The following is an 18,655-nucleotide window of genomic DNA, read 5'->3' as shown; positions in this document are numbered from 1 at the left end:
ATGTGGTGTATGATATCTGCAACCCTTGTTATTATACAAAATTTGAAAGCTAATTACCACCCCAAGAAAGTGTGTACAATCCCAGAAATGGTGCAACTTTAAAACACACTGTCACTTTAAACATTTTCAGCGGCCTGAATCTTCCCCAAGACTTTCAATAGTTTTGAACTATTTCACATGGAGCATGGCTTAGCAAAATGAGAAGATACCATCATAAAAAGATGGCATAGTGGATTAATATTTTAGTTACAGGTTCACAGCTCCAAACTTGGATTGAATCATAACTTCAGGTTCTTTCTGGATGGAGTTTGTGAGCTCTCTCCATGAATAAATGGGTTTCTGTTGAATGCTTCAGATTCTTCCCATATCTCAAATATGTGCAGTAAGTTCATTTTTGCTGCTATGGATGAGAGACAAAAAAATAAAACTGGGGCTTGTTGGGTATGTGACAAGAATAAGTTTCAAGCATATAGGGAAGTAAAAAGGGATTAAAAGGGATTAATGGGATTGATGAGGACCCCTGGGAGCATATATGTGAAGAATTTACATTTTACATAAGCCTGGGAAGACAAAGAGTGTCTCAGTTTAAAACCTAAATTGACATCCTCTAATTAGATTATTTAATTATTTTCATGAAGAATTAAGAAACCAAGGCAATATATGGCATTCAATCATCAACATCAAAATGATAGTGTGTTAATATTTGTGTTTTGCTGTTTACACCAGGAAATGAAAGGTTGTGGCCTGAAAAATCAACATTTCAGTCCCCTCCACAGATTCTGCCTCAATTGCTGAGCTCCAGCAGTATTTTGTGTGTGTCCAACAGGAAATCAGTCAATTAAATATTGGGCTTAACTGCCAGTTTATGATGCATCACAAAAAAATTGTCCCACAAGTGGTGCACTATCTTATCCTGGAATACTATTCAGCATCAGTATCGGATATATTATCACTGACTTAAGACATGAAACAACCCAAGGTGGTTCAACCTCTCCTTGTAGTACCTGTTCTTTAATCCAGCCAGTATCCTGGTAAACCTCTTCTGCTCCCATCCAAAGTCTTGGCGTCCTTCCTGTAAAGGTCAGTCATTCTCCTACTTCAAATTTCCTTCACCAAGACTTATCATGCACTGGTAAAACATGATGGAGTCTCTTCTATCTCCTTGGCTGTCTCCGGGAATGATGTCTCCAGAATGACTTCCATAATACCTGTCAGGGCCTGTCAGGGCCTGTGTACAGTTCTGGTCACCGAATTATAGGAAAGATATCAATAAATTAGAGAGAGTGCAGAGACGATTTACTAGGATGTTACCTGGGTTTCAGCACTTAAGTTACAGAGAAAGGTTGAACAAGTTAGGTCTCTATTCATTGGAGCGTAGAAGGTTGAGGGGGGATTTGATCGAGGTATTTAAAATGTTGAGAGGGATAGATAGAGTTGACGTGAATAGGCTGTTTCCATTGAGAGTAGGGGAGATTCAAATGAGAGGACATGATTTGAGAGTTAGGGGGCAAAAGTTTAAGGGAAACACGAGGGGGTATTTCTTTACTCAGAGAGTGATAGCTGTGTGGAATGAGCTTCCTGTAGAAGTAGTAGAGGCCAGTTCAGTTGTGTCATTTAAGGTAAAATTGGATAGGTATATGGATAGGAAAGGAGTGGAGGGTTATGGGCTGAGTGCGGGTAGGTGGGACTAGGTGAGATTAAGAGTTCGGCACGGACTAGGAGGGCCGGAATGGCCTGTTTCCGTGCTGTGATTGTTATATGGTTATATGGTTATATGGAAGCACCAAGAATCAGGCAGTCATCATGCATCATCAATTTTAGAACATGTACATTTGGGTTATATACATTTCATCATGTGATCGTATGTTTACTGCTATCTTATATGTGCTGTATGTGCCTTGTGCTGGATATGACTGTTGGTACTGTATTTTGCACCTTGGTCCTGGAGGAACACTGTATCATTTGACTGTATTCATGGGTATTCATGTATGGTTGAATGATAATTAAACTTGAACTTGAAGTTTATGTTTCAAAGATGAAGAGAGAAGGTATCTCAGTGTTCTGACCAATATTTATTCCTCACAACCTCTTAAAACAGTTAATCTACATCAACAATTTGTAAGACTTCGCAGCGTGGGAATTAGTTGCTGTGTTCCCAATATTACAGCAGTAACTGTGCCTCAGGGTACCTTGTACCTGTAAAGTGCTGGAGGTCGCTACAGAATAAATTAAGGCATTTCTGTCCACCACATTCTCTCATATTCTTTTCCTCTATTAGCTTCCTTTAAAATACTGAGGAAAGCTAGATATTTGAGTCAATAGTTATAGGAACATTCTTGTGTGACTTTCTCTAGAGCAGCAGATAGTGTTCTCCTGCAGTGGAGAGAGTCTTTTTGGAATCTTCAGCTTCATGCCTTCTTTGGCTCTCCTTGATTTCAACTCTGATTCAATGGATTCTGAAGTGGATGCCGAAAGAACATTATGGGAAAAGAGCTAAGAAACAATCGCATGTGAGTTTGGAGGTGACATTGGACGCACAACAACTCTGGCAAGGTTTGCAGGCCATTACTTACCACAAAGTGAAACCCAACATCGTGAATGGCTGTGATGCTCACTCCCAGACAAGTTCAGTGCCTTTTATGCTAGTTTTTAAAGGGAGAATAATGCTATGAAGATCCCTGTAGCACCCAGTCACCCTGTGATCTCTGTCTCGGAGGCCAATGTCAGCTTGTCTTTCAAGAGGGTGAACCCTCTCCATCAGGCCCTGATGGAGTACATGGTGAAGCGCTGTGCCAGTCAACTGGCAGGGTTTTCAAAGACATTTTCAGTCTCTCATTGTTACAGTCAGGAAATTCCCACCTGCTTGAAAAGGGCAACAATTATACCAGTTCCCTAGAAGAGCAGGGTGAGCTGCCTTAACAACGATCATTGCATCTGCGGTGATGAAGTGCTTTGAGAGGTTGATTAGGCTAGAACCAACAGCTGCCTCAGCAAGGATCTGGACCCATTGCAATTTGCCTATCGCTACAATAGGTCTACAGTGGGTGTGATCTCAAGGTTCTCCACATGACCTTGGATCACCTAGACAATACAAATACCTATGTCAGGATGTTATTTACTGACTACTGGTCAGCATTTAACACCATCATTCCTAAAATTGAAAAGCTCCAGGGGATCATTTTCATTTCATGTGTCATTTCAAAACACATTGAAATGAAAGGATCAGAATTGGAAAGAGTGAGCAATTTTATGTTTGCGGATGTCACATCTATGAGGACCTAACCTGGACCCACATATCAATGCAGCTATAAAGAACGCATAGCAGTGGTTATATTTCATTCAGAGTTTGAGGAGATATGGTATGTCACCAAAAGCACTCACTCATTTCTACAGATATACTGTGGAGAGTACTTGAACTGGCTGCATCACCATTTGGTATGGGGGGAGGAGGACTACTGCACAAGTTCAAAGTAAGCTGCAGACAGTTGTAAAATTAGCCGGCTCCATCATGGGTACTAGCCTTTGTTGTATTCAGGAGATCTTCAGGTAACAATGCCTCAAAAGGCAGTGTCCTTTCACCCAGAATATATCCTCTCCTCACTGCTACCATCAGGGAGGAGGTACAGAGCCTCAACAATTCAGGAAAACCTTCTTCCTCTCTGCCAATCAATTTCTGAATGGACTGAATGGACTTTGAACCCATGAACCTCACTACTTTTTTTATTTCTATTTCAATAGGTTTCAGTAGGTACATTTAATGTCAGAGAAATGTATACAATATACATCCTGCAATTCTTTTTCTTCACAAACATCCACAAAAATAGAGTGCCCCAAAGAATGAACGACAGTTAAATATTAGAACCCCAAGGCCCCCCCAGGTCCCCCTCCCACACACAAGTGGCAGCAAGGCAACAATGCCCCCTCCCACACCAGCAAAAAAAGCATCATTACCCCCCCCCCCACCAGGCTCTCAATCGTGCAGCAAAGCGTCAATAAGACACAGACTTGTGGTACCCCAAAGACTACTCATTTACCCGGTATTCGACATACTACAGGCTCACTCTCTCCCTAATAAGGGAAAAAGAGTGAGAGGCATAACAAACAACTCACAGTGAGAGGGGAGGCATAACAAAACAACTCGTTGACTCATGGTGTTAAAAATCTGTTGCATCACTTTTTTCCGAGCCCTGTACCCAAAGAACTCAGGTCTCTGGTCATATTGCCAGTATCAAGCCCGCTGTTTCCGATCTTCCCTGTTCTCCAGCAATACATTAGGTGGCAGTGCCAGCCCATCTCCAGAGCCAAGAATATCTGGAATCCTGAAGGCACGCTAGTCTTCCAGGCCGCTCGTGAGGCCCTGAGAGCTGGTCCCATTCCCGCAAAGAGTGTAACTCCAGGTCAGGGTCTTCAAAAGAACCTTGAAAAGGAAAAAAAGAGATATCAAAGGTAGAAATAGAGCTGTTTTCGAAGATGCAAGTGAAAGAGTCCCCATTTAGGGCTATCATCACTAAGCTCCACTCTCTGAGTAGTATTTTTTGCACTACTTATTTAACTTATCTATTTAATATACATATACTTACTGTAATTACCAGATTTTTCTTTTTATCTATTATCATGTATTGTACTGTACTGCTGCTGTGCAGTTAACACATTTCATGAAATATGCTGATGATATTAAACCTGATTCTGATTGATCCATTGTTCATTTGATTCCTAATTTTGCCCCTTTCCAGTGGGAAGGTGAAGTACAGCTTAGTGACTAGAAAGAGTAAAGTGTCAAGAGGAGAGTACGTGCTACAAATGAGTGAAGTTCAGGTGTTCTAGTGAATGACTTATAAGTTAGCAGCCACATTCAACAAGAAGAGCACGTCATTGAAAATGCACTAATTGCATTTTTCAAAGAAGTGACAAAGCATGTTTTTGAAAGTAAAGCGGGAGATGTGGTATAAATGGATTTTACTACACAGTTGACAAAGTTTCCCATGGAAGGTTTGTCCAGAAAGTCTTGGAGTATGTGATGCATTGGAACATGGCTGAGTGGATTAAGAATTGGCTTGCCTACAGAAGGCAGAGGGTGGTAGTAGGTGGAAAATATTCTGCCTGGAGGTAGGTAGTAAGAGGGAAGTGTTTTGCAACACCTGCTCCTTGTGATTTTAATGTGATTTGGATGACTGTTACATACCTGTGGGTATCTTGTACTTGTCACGTGACAGTGGTGTTGAAGCTATACTGGACTTAAGGTAGTGGTCTTGTGATGGTGGAGTGACGTCATTTTCCCGCCAGTAGAAGTCATGTGACAGTTTTTTTTTACAGGTTATAAAAGGAGGACCCCTCCCTGTGAGGAGGGGCAGTTCGTGGCTGGATTTGCCATTTTGACTCCATGCCACTGCGTGGTCCAATATTGTGATGCAGTTTGGTTGAAAGGTGGAGTTTTATTTAATGCCTAAAGTTTAAAAGGTCATTGCTGGCAGTTTCTTTATAATACTGCCAGTTAAAAATCAGTGGAGAGTGAAGATCGGAGTTCGGGAGCTAAAAGATCGAGGAAAGTCGATTTCGACGGTGAAACAGGTTCGACCTTGTTTGATCCTCATTCGGAAGGAATTCATTGGCTGTCCCTGTGGTAACCCCTGCGAATAATAGCAGAAAGGGTTGGGTACAGTTTTGTAAAGGAAAGGTCAGTACCTTTAAGCCGTTTCATTTTCATCTTCGTAAATTCTCTGGGAAAAGTATAGTTCGACTGGGAACCGCAACAACACGATGTGAAAGAGAATTTAAATCATCTAAAAAGTCTCTCCTTTAATGGACTGTAAGCATTTTGAACTTTTGGCAGTACTACTTTGAAGAACTGTTTTTGCAACATCGTTTTAAGAACTGTTTTCGCTTTATTCCTTTAAGAACTGTTTAAGCTGCCGCACAGCAGCTGATTTCCGGTTACGTTAGTGATTTGTTTACTTTTGGGGGTTTGTTTTTCAGTGTTTAATAAATGTTTTATTTGTTGTTAAAACCCTGCCTCACTTATATATTTATTGTTGCTGAATCCGTGACATGACAAAGTGCTGGTGTTGGCAGATGACATGGAGATTGGAAGTATTGTAGATAGTATCGATGGTTGTCATAGGTTACAACAGGATACACCAAGGATGCAGATCTGGGCCAAGAAGTGGCAGACTGAGTTCTATCAGATAAAGTGTGAGGTGAATCAATTTGAAGGCGGAGTACAAGGTTAATGGCAGGATTCTTGGAAGTGTTTAGATTGTCCTAAATGGATGTCCCTCTATTCTGAGGTTGTGCCCTCTGGTCCTAGACTGACCCACTATAGGCAACTTCCTCTCAACAGCCACTCTATCGAGGCCTTTCAACATTTGATAGATTTCAACAAGATCCTCACTCATTCTTCTAACTCTCAGTGAGTACAGGCTCTGATCCATCAAACACTCCTCATATGTTAACCCTTTCATCGGCAAATCATTCTCATGAACCTCCTCTGCATCTGGATCTTCTCCAATGCTTACACATCTTCTGTCAGATATGGGGTCCAAAATTCCTTACACTATCCAAGTGAGGTCTGACCAATGCCTTATAAAACTTCAGCATCACACACATGCTCTGAAATTCTAGTCCTCTTGAAATTAATTCTAACACTGCATTTCCTTCTTTACCACCAACTCAACCTACAAGTTAACCTTTAGGGAATCCTGCACAAGGATTCCCAAGTCCTTTTGCACCTCTAATTTTTGTATTTTCTCCCTGTGTAGAAAATAGTCTATGTCTTTATTCCTTCACCCAAAATGCATGACCATACACTTTCCTACATTATATTTAATCTGCCACTTGTTTGCCCATTCTCCCATCTCTCTAAGTTGTTCTGCAGATTCCTGCTTCCTCAACATTACTTGTTCTTCCAACTATCTTTGTACCATCTGCAAACCTGGCCACAAAGCCATCAATTCTGAATATCCAAATCATTGATATATAATGTGAAATGAAGAGACCCAATACCAATCCCTGTGGATCACCACTAGTCCCTTGCAGCCAAATAGAATAGGCCCACTTTATTTCCACTCTTTGTCTCCAGCCAGGCAGCCAATCTTCTAACCATGGTAGTTTCTTATAATACCATGGGCTCTTGCTAAGCAGCCTCATGTACAGCACCTTGTCAAAGGCTTCTGTGCCAATTCCCTCTTGCACCCTCCCTCTTTACTGCAGCCATTCTGAGACATCCTGGTTTGTGGCACCTTGGACACAACACACCATTTTGACATCATTTTTGCAGTCACAGAATCTCCTGTCTGTCCCCTTAACTATCGAGTCTCCTATCAATAACACTCTGCCTGACTTTACCCTCCTCTGCTGAGCGTCAGAGACACCCACAGTGACACTGGCCTGGCTGCTGTGCAGCTCTAAAAACTCTGGTTAGACCATATAACACACACAAAATACTGGAGGAACTCAGCAGGCCAGGCAGCATCTATGGAAACATCAACTATAATGATGCTACCTGGCCTGCTGAGTTCCCTTAGCATTTTGTGTGTGTTACTTGGATTCCCAGCTTCTGAACACTTTCTCTTGTTTGTAATCTGGTTAGACCATACTGAACTGTGTTCAGTTCTGATTGCATCATTTTAGGAAGGATGTGAAGTTTTAGAGATAGTTCAATGGATATTTACCAGGATGTTACCTGGATAAGATGAATGTCTGATGAGGAAAGCTTGAGTGAACTATGGCTTTTCTCTTTGGAGCAGCCAAGGGGGTGATTTGCTAGATGTGCATAGGATTATGCGAGGCATAAATTGAGTGGATAGTCGCTAACTTTCTTCCCAGGAGGCAATGGCCAGTACCAGAGGACATGCATGTAAGTTGAAGGGAGGAAAGTTTTGTGGGGATGTCAGGGGCAGGCTTTTTACACAAAGAGTGGTGGATGCCTGGAGTTCACTACTGGGGTTGGTGGTAGAGGCTGGTGCAATAGGGTCATTTATGAGAGGCTTTGGCAAATGGATGTGAGAAAAAAAAGAGGGTTATGGCTGTGCAGGAGTGCAGGGTTAGATTGGCTGTGGAGCAAAGGGTTAGATTGGTCGTGAAGCAGGTTTACAGAGGTCAGTACGACATTGTGGACTGAAGGGACTGTACAGTTACAGTATGGTCCAAATAATTAGGACATATTCGTCTCTCACAAAGGGACTGGACTTCATGAATATTGATGCTTTACTGGTTATAGGGCATGAGGCCTTACCTGGAATATGGTTTTTGCCTTCTTATCTAAAAATAGATTTTGTGACATTGGAGGAAGGTTAAAGAAGACCCGCCATACTAATTCCTGGGATGAGAGTAATTCTATCAAGGCAGGCTAGACATTTTGGATTTATATTCCTTCGAATTTAGAAAAATGGGTGATCTTATACAAATACATATATTAGTTCCTAAAAGGGGGACAGGTTAGATGTTAAGATATTTTCACTAGTGGGAGAGTCACAAATAAGGGAAAGTGTCTATTAACTAAAGGGTTGTTCATTAAAAACTGAAGAGGGGAGTAATCTTTTCTCAGAGGGTAGTGAATCTCTGGAAATCTTTGCCCTTGAGGATAATGGAAACCAAATCATTAGATAGATTCAGGATGGTGACAGATGTTTTTTTATATGTAAAAGACTGGTTGCTGTGGGGAACTTGCACAGAAGAGGAGTTGAGACCAGCATAGATCACCCATAATTATATTGAACAGAGCATTTATTTTCATTCTACCATTGTTACCTCAATATAGAGTTTAAACTTTTCCCTCACCTGACTCCATTCCTTGGATAGGTTACATGCTTGGAGATGTGATGGCCTGGCTATTTTTGCTTGTTCCATTAGAGTTCTCCATTGAATCACGTATTTCAGAGTCCTGGCATATTTCCACATGTTCTCTCAGTTGTAACTGATCCCAGTGTTCATGTCCTCTGTCTAAACTTTATAACTTGTTAAACAGCACTTCAAAAAATATATTACAGTAGCCATAAAGTTTTAAAGGAACAGCCAAAATGTACTTTATTTGCAAAAGAACATACATTGTGCAAACTATACCTTCTTGCAGTGGTTTTATCTACACAGACACACCTCTTGAAAGCATTCAGAGAGATGTGCCAAATTATTCCTCCTGCATGTTGTTGCTGTATGTACCAAGAAAGTAGTTGGTTAAATGGTACAGTCTTAAGGAGGATAAACCCACATTCATTAACCCGCACTGCTACCTGCTGTCATACTATCTATATGATCCACTGTAGCAAAGCTTCTTCAATGAAATCTCCCAAAATAATGTTTGTTGTGGAGAAGGAATAGGGCTAAATACTCATGGTATTAACAGGATTTCAATTTCCAATATGTCACCCACCATCTAGATTTTGAAATATATGTTGCGAATCTCTCATTCCACTGAGTTAGTAATCATAGAATATTATACCTAATAGTATTATATGAGTAGCTTTGACCACAAGATCAACATTCATTTCAAAAAGTTCAAAATCATCTCAGGCCAATTAGATTAAGCGAATAAATGTCCCTATCAACAATGCACACATTCCACAAAAAAAAAAGATTTTCGAGAAAATATTCTTCATAGTGAGGCTTTGACAAAGCTAATGCTCATACTGTAAAGAAACATTGGAATAGATATAGATTTAAATACATTTCAAGCTGACAGCACATACAGCTTCATTTGTCCATTTTGGTGGACATTTTGATTAAATATTACATTTTTAGTTACCCTCTAGCCAGCCAGTTATACTTTGCTACTGAAACTGTTCAAGATTTGTAAAGGCATAGTTCATTTAAATTTGTGTTTAACAAGCCGTCAACAAGCCAGAAGAATTAGCCCCAGGTCAGTACATTAAATTAAATTATACCCCAGGAGAAATTTTGGAGCAGCGCAAGAAATGAGAGAATGCTCTGTAAACATTATTCTGTAAAATTACAAAATGTTCACACATACTTAATAGTTAAGTTACCAAAAGTGCACTCAATAATATTTCCTATTCTGTCCTTATAGCCACAGGCCTGTCTTGTATTTTTGTGGCTCACTTTGCCCATTAATATTTGAAATAAATAAGTATTGAGAAACGGAAGAGAAATGGCAGAGGGACATTAAAGGAAAGGTAAAACCATTAGGCCACAGAAAAGAACCGCAATACAAAGAAATACTGAAACTGGCAGAATGTAAGTTTGCAGAAGACAAGAATAAAGAATAGCAAAGCTGTAATTTTATCAAATAAAACTAAAATAGGAATAGATCAGAGCAGTGGCATAAATTGAGAAAACAGGATTTGTAGGTCTTTATTTCAGCTATGGCTTTCCATGAGCTGAGGACATAGGGTAACAGAGGAAATGAAACAGATTGACATTAGGAAGGAAACGGTGATGAGAAGACTGATGGGACTGAAGGCTGACAAATCCCCAGGTCCAGATGGTCTGCATCCTAGGGTACTAAAGGAGGTGGCTCTGGAAATTGTGGATGCATTGGTAATCATTTTCCAATGTTCCTTAGATTCAGGATCAGTTCCTGAGGATTGCAGAATGGCTAATGTTATCCCACTTTTTAAGAAAGGAGGGAGGGAGAAAACAGAGAACTATCGACCTGTCAGCCTGACATCGGTGGTGGGGAAGATGCTAGAGTCCATTATTAAGGATGAAATAGTGGCATATCTAGATAGCAGTGATAGGATTGGGCCGAGCCAGCATGGATTTACCAAGGGTAAATCATGCTTGACTAATCTGTTGGAGTTTTTCGAGGATGTAACCAGGAAGTTAGACGGGGGAGATCCAGTGGATGTAGTGTACCTCGATTTTCAGAAGGCATTTGATAAGGTCCCACATAGGAGATTGGTGGGTAAAATCAAAGCTCAGGGCATCGGGGGGAAGACATTGACATGGATAGAAAACTGGTTGGCAGATAGAAAGCAAAGGGTAGCAGTGAATGGGTGTTTCTAGGAATGGCAGGTGGTGACTAGTGGGGTGCCACAGGGCGCGGTATTGGGACCACAGCTGTTTACAATTTACGTCAACGATTTGGATGAAGGCATTGAAAGTAACATCAGCAAATTTGCTGATGATACTAAGCTGGATAGTAGTGTGACATGTGATGAGGATGTTAGGAGAATTCAGGGTGACTCGGATAGGCTGGGTGAGTGGGCAGATACTTGGCAGATGACGTTTAATGTGAATAAGTGTGAGGTTATCCACTTTGGGAGTAAGACCAGGAAGGCAGATTATTATCTGAACGGTGTAGAGTTAGGTAAGGGAGAAATACAAAGAGATCTAGGAGTCCTTGTTCATCAGTCACTGAAGGTGAATGAGCAAGTGCAGCAGGCAGTGAAGAAGGCTAATGGAATGTTGGCCTTTATTACAAAGGGAATTGAGTACAAGAGCAAGGAAATCCTCTTGCATTTGTACAGAGCCCTGGTGAGACCACATCTGGAGTATTGTATACAGTTTTGGACTCCAGAGTTAAGGAAGGACATCCTGGCTGTAGAGGAAGTGCAGCGTAGATTCACGAGGTTAATTCCTGGGATGTCTGGACTGTCTTACGCAGAGAGGTTGGAGAGACTGGACTTGTATACGCTGGAATTAAGGAGATTGAGAGGGGATCTGATTGAAACATATAAGATTATTAAGGGATTGGACAAGATAAAGGCAGGAAATATGTTCCAGATGCTGGGAGAGTCCAGTACCAGAGGGCATGGTTTGAGAATAAGGGGTAGGTCATTTAGGACAGAGTTAAGGAAAAACAACTTCTCCCAGAGAGTTGTGGGGGTCTGGAATGCACTGCCTCGGAAGGTAGTGGAGGCCAATTCTCTGGATGCTTTCAAGAAGGAGCTAGATAGGTATCTTATGGATAGGGGAATCAAGGGATATGGGGACAAGGCAGGACCGAGTATTGATAGTAGTTGATCAGCCATGATCTCAAAATGGCGGTGCAGGCTCGAAGGGCCGAATGGTCTACTTCTGCACCTATTGTCTATTGTCTATTGACATCTCACAGTTTAATAGGTAATTATTCAGTTTTAAGATGCATTCACTGTTAAAACTTAAGATACATCTTGTTTGCACTTCAGGTTCCACACAGTAATGTAACAGTGACCACACAATCAGTTATTTTTTAAGAGTTGAGATAAGTACTGGGGAGGAAAAATATTTGTTTAAATAGACTTTTAAATCTACTGAAGGAGTGGATGAGGCCTTGTTGAAATGACTGAAAGACTGCAGCTCTGAAGGGGAAGTATTTTCAAAGACATTGACCTTTGTATGTAAATGCATACTTCACATAAATTTCTGTGGAAATTAATGCATGATAGCATGATTCCTGCCTGAGATCTGTGAAAATCAAGGCAATTTGGAACAATACAGCATAGACTGAGGCCCTTTGATCCAATGAGTCCTTACAACTAGTCCCAATTTTCAGCATTTGGCCCATACCCTTCTATGACCTACCCCTCCCTGTGCTCCTTAATGATATTTTTGTACCTGCCTCAAACACTTCCTCTATACTCACCACACTCTCCATGAAAAAAATGACCTACAGGTCCCCATTAAATCTTTTCCTTCACACCCTAAATCTATGCCCCAAGTTTTGGACTTCCCTACCCTGGGGAAAAGACTCGCCATCCACCTTATCCATTCCTCTCACAATATTAAACACTTATACAAAGTCACCCCTTATTCTCCTACGTTCCAACAAACTCTCCTTATAACACAGGACTTCCAGTCTTGGCATCCTCCTACAGTATATCTTTCTTGCTCTCTTGTCAGATTAATCACATCTTTCTTCGAACAGAATTACCAAAATTGTTTATAACACTCCCAGTGTGGCCTCACCAACAACTTGCACAAATGTAGCATAATATCTCAACTTCTATACTGAATGCCCCAGTGAAGGCAAGTGTGCTAAATGCCTGTTTCACCACACTGTCTACCTAGAATGCCACTTAGAACAAACTAAGCTCTTGTACTTCTGAGGCCCCTCTTCTGTTCCATTACACCCCAAGATGCCCTACCATTTACAGTACTAGTCCGATGCTGGTTTGTCTTTCCAAAATGCATCACACTTATCCGTATTGAAATCCATTTGCCTCTCCTCAGCCTACGCCCCTAACGGACCCTATAATTTATGACAACCTTCCTCCTATCAACACCTAATTTTGTGTCATCTGCAAACTTACTGATCAAGCCTGTATAATCACATTCAAGTAACTTCTATGAGCAACAGATGACAAAGACCCCAACACATCACCAAATTCCAACCTCTATTCTGAACATCAATCTTCAACCATCACCCTGGGCTTCCTTGTTCCAAATTAATTTTCAATCCACCTAAACATAGGACCTAACCTTTTGGACCAGTGTACCATCCACCACCTTGTGGAAGACCTTGTTAAAGTTTAAATAGGCAACATCCACTGATCTACCCATTTGGTTACCTCTTTAATTAAACTCTAAACGGTTCACTGAACATGAATTTCCATGCATAAAGCCATTCTAGTGCCTCCTAATAAGACTCCCTCTGTTCAAATGCTAGTCAATCCTGTCCATCAGAGTTTCTTCCAGTAACTTCACAACTACTAATATCAGGCTGACTGGCCTGTCGTTCACTGGCTTGTCCTTCCGGTTATTCTTAAAGAACTGAATAACATGCAGTGTAATGCTGCAAATACCTTCTTGCTGATAATATGAATGTCCTCCAGAACATCTCCACTTGTTTCCCTTGTTTCTGAAGCAACCAGGATTTTCTCCTCAGTAAATACCGAGGAGAAAATCCCAACTACGTATCTCCTGTGACATTGGTGACCCTGCTGTTCTCTAAGGGAACTTACTCTCTCCCTAGCCACCTTTCACTCTTAATTTAGCTATAGAACCTTTGTCCTCCAAATGTCCCTTTAAAATAATACTAAAAATCAAAAGAGACAGCATCATAAAGACATTTTAAGAAATGTCTATTGAAGCAGTGGCGTCAAAGAATGGAAAAACAGACGTGATCAGCAATTTGGATGAGAATCGATGGAAACTGATCATAGTAGTATGAAAAATTAAATGAAATATGCATAGAACTAGAACAAAAAAAGAGTACTGGAAGAACTCAGCAGGTCAGCCAGAATCTGGAAGAGAGATGAGCAATGTTTTGATTTTGTATCTTTTCAAATGATTTTCATGTACCAAAGTGATGAACTACTTTGTTTCTTGGCTTCCTGGTGAGCCCAAGGGGCAGAACAGCATGGCCCATGCCAAATATTTGATCCAAAGGGGCCTTCAGAAGTCTTAAGATATTAAGCATTCATCATGCTTAGAATGAGGATGAGAGGAGACATGATAGAGGTATACAAGATATTAAGAGGAATAGGTAGAGTGGATAGACAGCGCCTCTTCCCCAGGGCACCACTGCTCAATACAAGAGGACTTGGCTTTAAGGTAGGGGGAGGAAAGTTCAAGGGGAATATTAGAAGAAGGTTTTTTACTCAGAGAGTGGTTGGTGCATGGAATGAGTCAGTGGTGGAGGCAGATACACAATGAAATTTAAGAAACTACTAGACAAGTATATGGAGGAATTTAAGGTGGAGGGTTATATGGGAGGCAGAGTTTAAGGGTTGGCACAACATCGTGGGCTGAAGGGCCTGTACTGTGCTGTATTGTTCTTTGTTCTTTGTTCTTCTTACACCAATGTATGTGCAAGGGAGTGCAAGGGAGTACTGCAGCACGACTAATTTTGTTTCTTGTTTTCAATACCAGCAGACCAGCACTATACCTGCATTAGAGAATGCCACCATTACCCAAGAGAGATGCAGAAATTATGGAAAAGCAGTTCACTTAAATACCAATAGTGGACAATGTAGTGAAACCTACCACAGCTGGTTGAAAGTACATTGTCATATTAAAAAGTTTCCAAAATGTTGTTGCATCTGTAAGTAAATTATGGCCTTTAGCAGAAATGAAATGTAGCGCTCGCTAGTCAGAGGAATCCAGTGAAACAGTTTCATTATTGAAAATCAAAAAAGTAAATGCAAATGCTGAAAATCTGAAATAAAAATGCAGGAAATACAGAGTAGGTTATACTGCATCTGTGGGAAGAGAAATGGAGCTGATGTTTCAGATGTGGTCTTTGCCCTAAAATACCTCTCTCTTTTAATATTTTTATTAGTTTCTGCATAGGGGAATACAGAGTGCAAGAAGATCTATAAGTCAAAAGAAAAAAATAAAATAATACCAAATAAATTGTACTAAAAATACAGTTACAATCACAAAACCCTGTGTTCATAAAAAACAAATTAAATCATAATATTGAAATATAATAATTTTGTTATACAGAAAAAAATTTAATCCCACTACCAAAATCAGAGCTGTTAGGAAAAGCAAGAACATAGGGAAAAAACCCTTATCATATAATAAAATATTATTAGCCACCATCTGTACTTTTACAACAAATCAAAAGTTTTGAAAATAACTCAAAAATGGTCCCCACAATGTATAAAAGTCTTGGCTAGATTCAAAAGCTGAACATCAGATCTTCTCTAAATTTAAGCATGACATAACATCCCATAACCATTGAGCATAAGTAGGCAGAACAGCATCCGTCCATTTAAGCAAGAGTGCCCTCCTAGCTATAAGAGAAGTAGAAGCCAAAATATGCAAATCAGGTGTCTTCAAAATAAAGCCTTTTCCTCCAACAATACCAAATAATGCGGTCAAAGGGTTAGGCTTAAAATTTACCTTGAAAAGTACCGAGAAAGTTTGGAATACTTCCTTCCAGTATCTTTCAAGGCTCGGACATGTCCAAAACATGTGAATTAATGAAGCTTCTCCATTGTTACATCTACCACAGAAAGGAGATAGATCCAAATAAAAACTAGATAGCTTATCTTTAGACATGTGAGCCCTATGAACCACTTTAAATTGTAAGAGGGAGTGATGGGAAGTTGAAATATCGATTCTGTTTTTCATCCTATTGTGCATTTCAACCATTTTATGTTTTCACTTTCATCAGATATGCCCTCAAATAGCTGTTTATTTGTGTCTCTGTCAAGCTCTGCAGAAGCATATCCAAATTCACTTTCAACTTCAGTTCTCTTGCTCACAGTAAGAAGGGATTGCAGCTCAGTGATTAGCTCAACCCTATGACAGCTTGGGGCATTGGAGTTTAAGGTTCAATTCCAACATCACATGTAAGCAGTAAACACAAAGTACACTGCAGATGCTGTGGTCAAATCAAGACGTACAAAAAAGCTGGATGAACTCAGCAGGTCGGGCAGCATCTGTTGAAAGAAGCAGTCAATGTTCTGGGTCGAGACCCTTCGTCAGGACAGACCCGAAACGTTGACTGAAACGTTGACTGCTTCTTTCAAAAGATGCTGCCCGACCTGCTGAGCTCATCCAGCTTGTTTGTACATCTTGATCACATGTAAGCAGTCTGCACATCATCTCCATGGAGTGTATGGGTTTTCTCCGGGTTTCCTCCTGCAATCTAAAGATGTAGCAGTTGGTAAGGTAATTTGTTACTATAAATTGTCCCGTGATTAGGCCAAGGTCCAGGGTTTCAGGGTTTACAGGGGCAGTATGTCTTGAAGGGGCAGAAGGTCCTACTCCCTGCTGTATCTCTAAATAAAGATTAAAAAAAAACATTCAAGTGACAACACTTGTACTGTATGAGCTGCCTCGATGCTAAGGACGCATCCCTAAATATCCTTGATGGCTCAGGTGAGAGGAGTGTGTGTCGGTGTCAGAGCCCAATGGAAGTCAGAAGAGAGGATGAAAGGAGCAAATTCGGGCAAGGCTGGTCTTTTTGGACTGCGCAGGCTCAGGAAGCATTGGCGTCGGAGGCCTAACCTCCACCGCAAATAAGAGAAGGGAATGCTCAAGTGGAGCATCCATTTCTAGAGTGGCCATTGTCAGAGTGTGCCAGTGATAGAATGGGAGGACTTTGGTTTAACAGGCTTCGGTGTGAACAGGCAAAGGCACGGTTAAGAGGAGGCATGCCATTTTCCATTTTGGTTATATAGTCAGGATGGACTGCCCCTCCTGTCAGAAGTGGGAATTCGGAATACCTGAAGGTATCGCTGATGACTGCATCTGTGGACAGTGTACCCAACCTCAGTGCCTGAGCGACCAGGTCAAGGAGTTGGAGCAGGATTTGGATGTACTCAAGATCATTTGGGAGGCTGAAGATATTACAGGTGAGACTTTTGAAGAGGCAGACACACCCAGAGTACAGGGTTCAGGCAGAAGATGGGTGACTACCAGGAGAAGTAAGGGGATTAAGAAGTCAGTGCAGAATTCCCCCACAGCCATTCTCCTCAGCAATAAGTGTACCCCTTTGTATGCTGCTGGGGGGGGGGGGGGTATATGACCCATTAGATCATGTCAGCAGCTGCCAAACTGGTGCCACCACGGTCAGCTCTGAGCTTCGACAGGGAAGGGTAAAGTCTGGTGGTTATAGGGGACGCGATAGTTAAGGGGATAGAAAGGAAAATTACTATAGCTGCGAAAGAAGCACCAAAATACACGTTTGATTCCAAGATGCTAGGGTCCATGATGTATCAGAATGGCTGCAGGATAATCAAGGAGGAGTGGAACAATTATCCTTCTCAAGGTGGCTGGGGTCCTGTCAGAGTCTGTGATCTACGGTGACACTCAGTGTGTTCCTGTTCTTGGAGCTTGCCGATTGGTCACATTTTTGATATCTCCATGTGCAGCCTGAAGTTTGGCGCCTGCTGGATGCACCCTTATGCGACCCTGTGGACACAAATTGTCGCGGGTGTCACAAACTGAAGCACCGCGGGGAGCTGGTACATTGGGACGACGAGAGAGGCTGTCGGAGGCCTCTGCACTCAGCTCATTGTTCCCTCTCTCTCTTAATGGTGTGTGAGAGCTCGCTGCCGATTCTTGAGTTGGGAAACTCAAAATAAAATCGACACTTCAGACTGTGACTATAATATCGCAAGAGTGACTGACTGTCTCCCCGCTTGTAGTGGAAAGACTGATATCTGTCTCTCCCTTGTTAGCGAGAGAGAGGGAGTGCCTGTGGGATGTTGAGAATGTTGAAGTGATGTGTTAGATTTTGATGTTCTGTAGACCATGGTCTCTCTTTGGGGGCTTTGTTTTTGCTTGCGTGGTGGGTGGTGGGAATGCTGATGCTTTATACTGGAATATGTGGGGGGAGGGTGATGGGGACTGTTGATGCTGCTTGCTGCTGCTTGTGTGCGGGAGGGGGCAGGGGGCTTTGGCATTCATACATTTTTTTCTACTATTCATTCTTCGGGGTTTTTCTTCTGTTTCAGGATATCTGTAGAGAGTAAGAACTTCAGGTTGTATATTGTGTACATTCTCTGATACTAAATGGAACTAATGGATCGTTGAACAGCCAGAGGTTGTGATGCATATTGGCACCAATGACATAGGCAGAAAAGGGGAAGAGGTCCTATGCTGTGAAGAGAAGGACCTCCGAGGTTGCAACCTCTGGATTACTCCCTGTGCCATGGGCTAGTGCAGGTAGGAATGGGGTGATAGCATGGATGAATGAGTGGCTGAGGAGATGGGGTAGGGCTTTAAGTTCTTGGATCATTGGAACCTTTTCTAGGGAAAGGATGAACTGTACAAAGGGAATAGGTTGCACCTGAACTGGAGGGGAAACAATACCCTGGCTGGG

Source organism: Hemitrygon akajei, chromosome 8, assembly GCF_048418815.1.
Source record: "Hemitrygon akajei chromosome 8, sHemAka1.3, whole genome shotgun sequence".
Lineage (NCBI taxonomy): Eukaryota > Metazoa > Chordata > Chondrichthyes > Myliobatiformes > Dasyatidae > Hemitrygon > Hemitrygon akajei.
Note: the sequence above shows the minus strand (reverse complement) of the source record.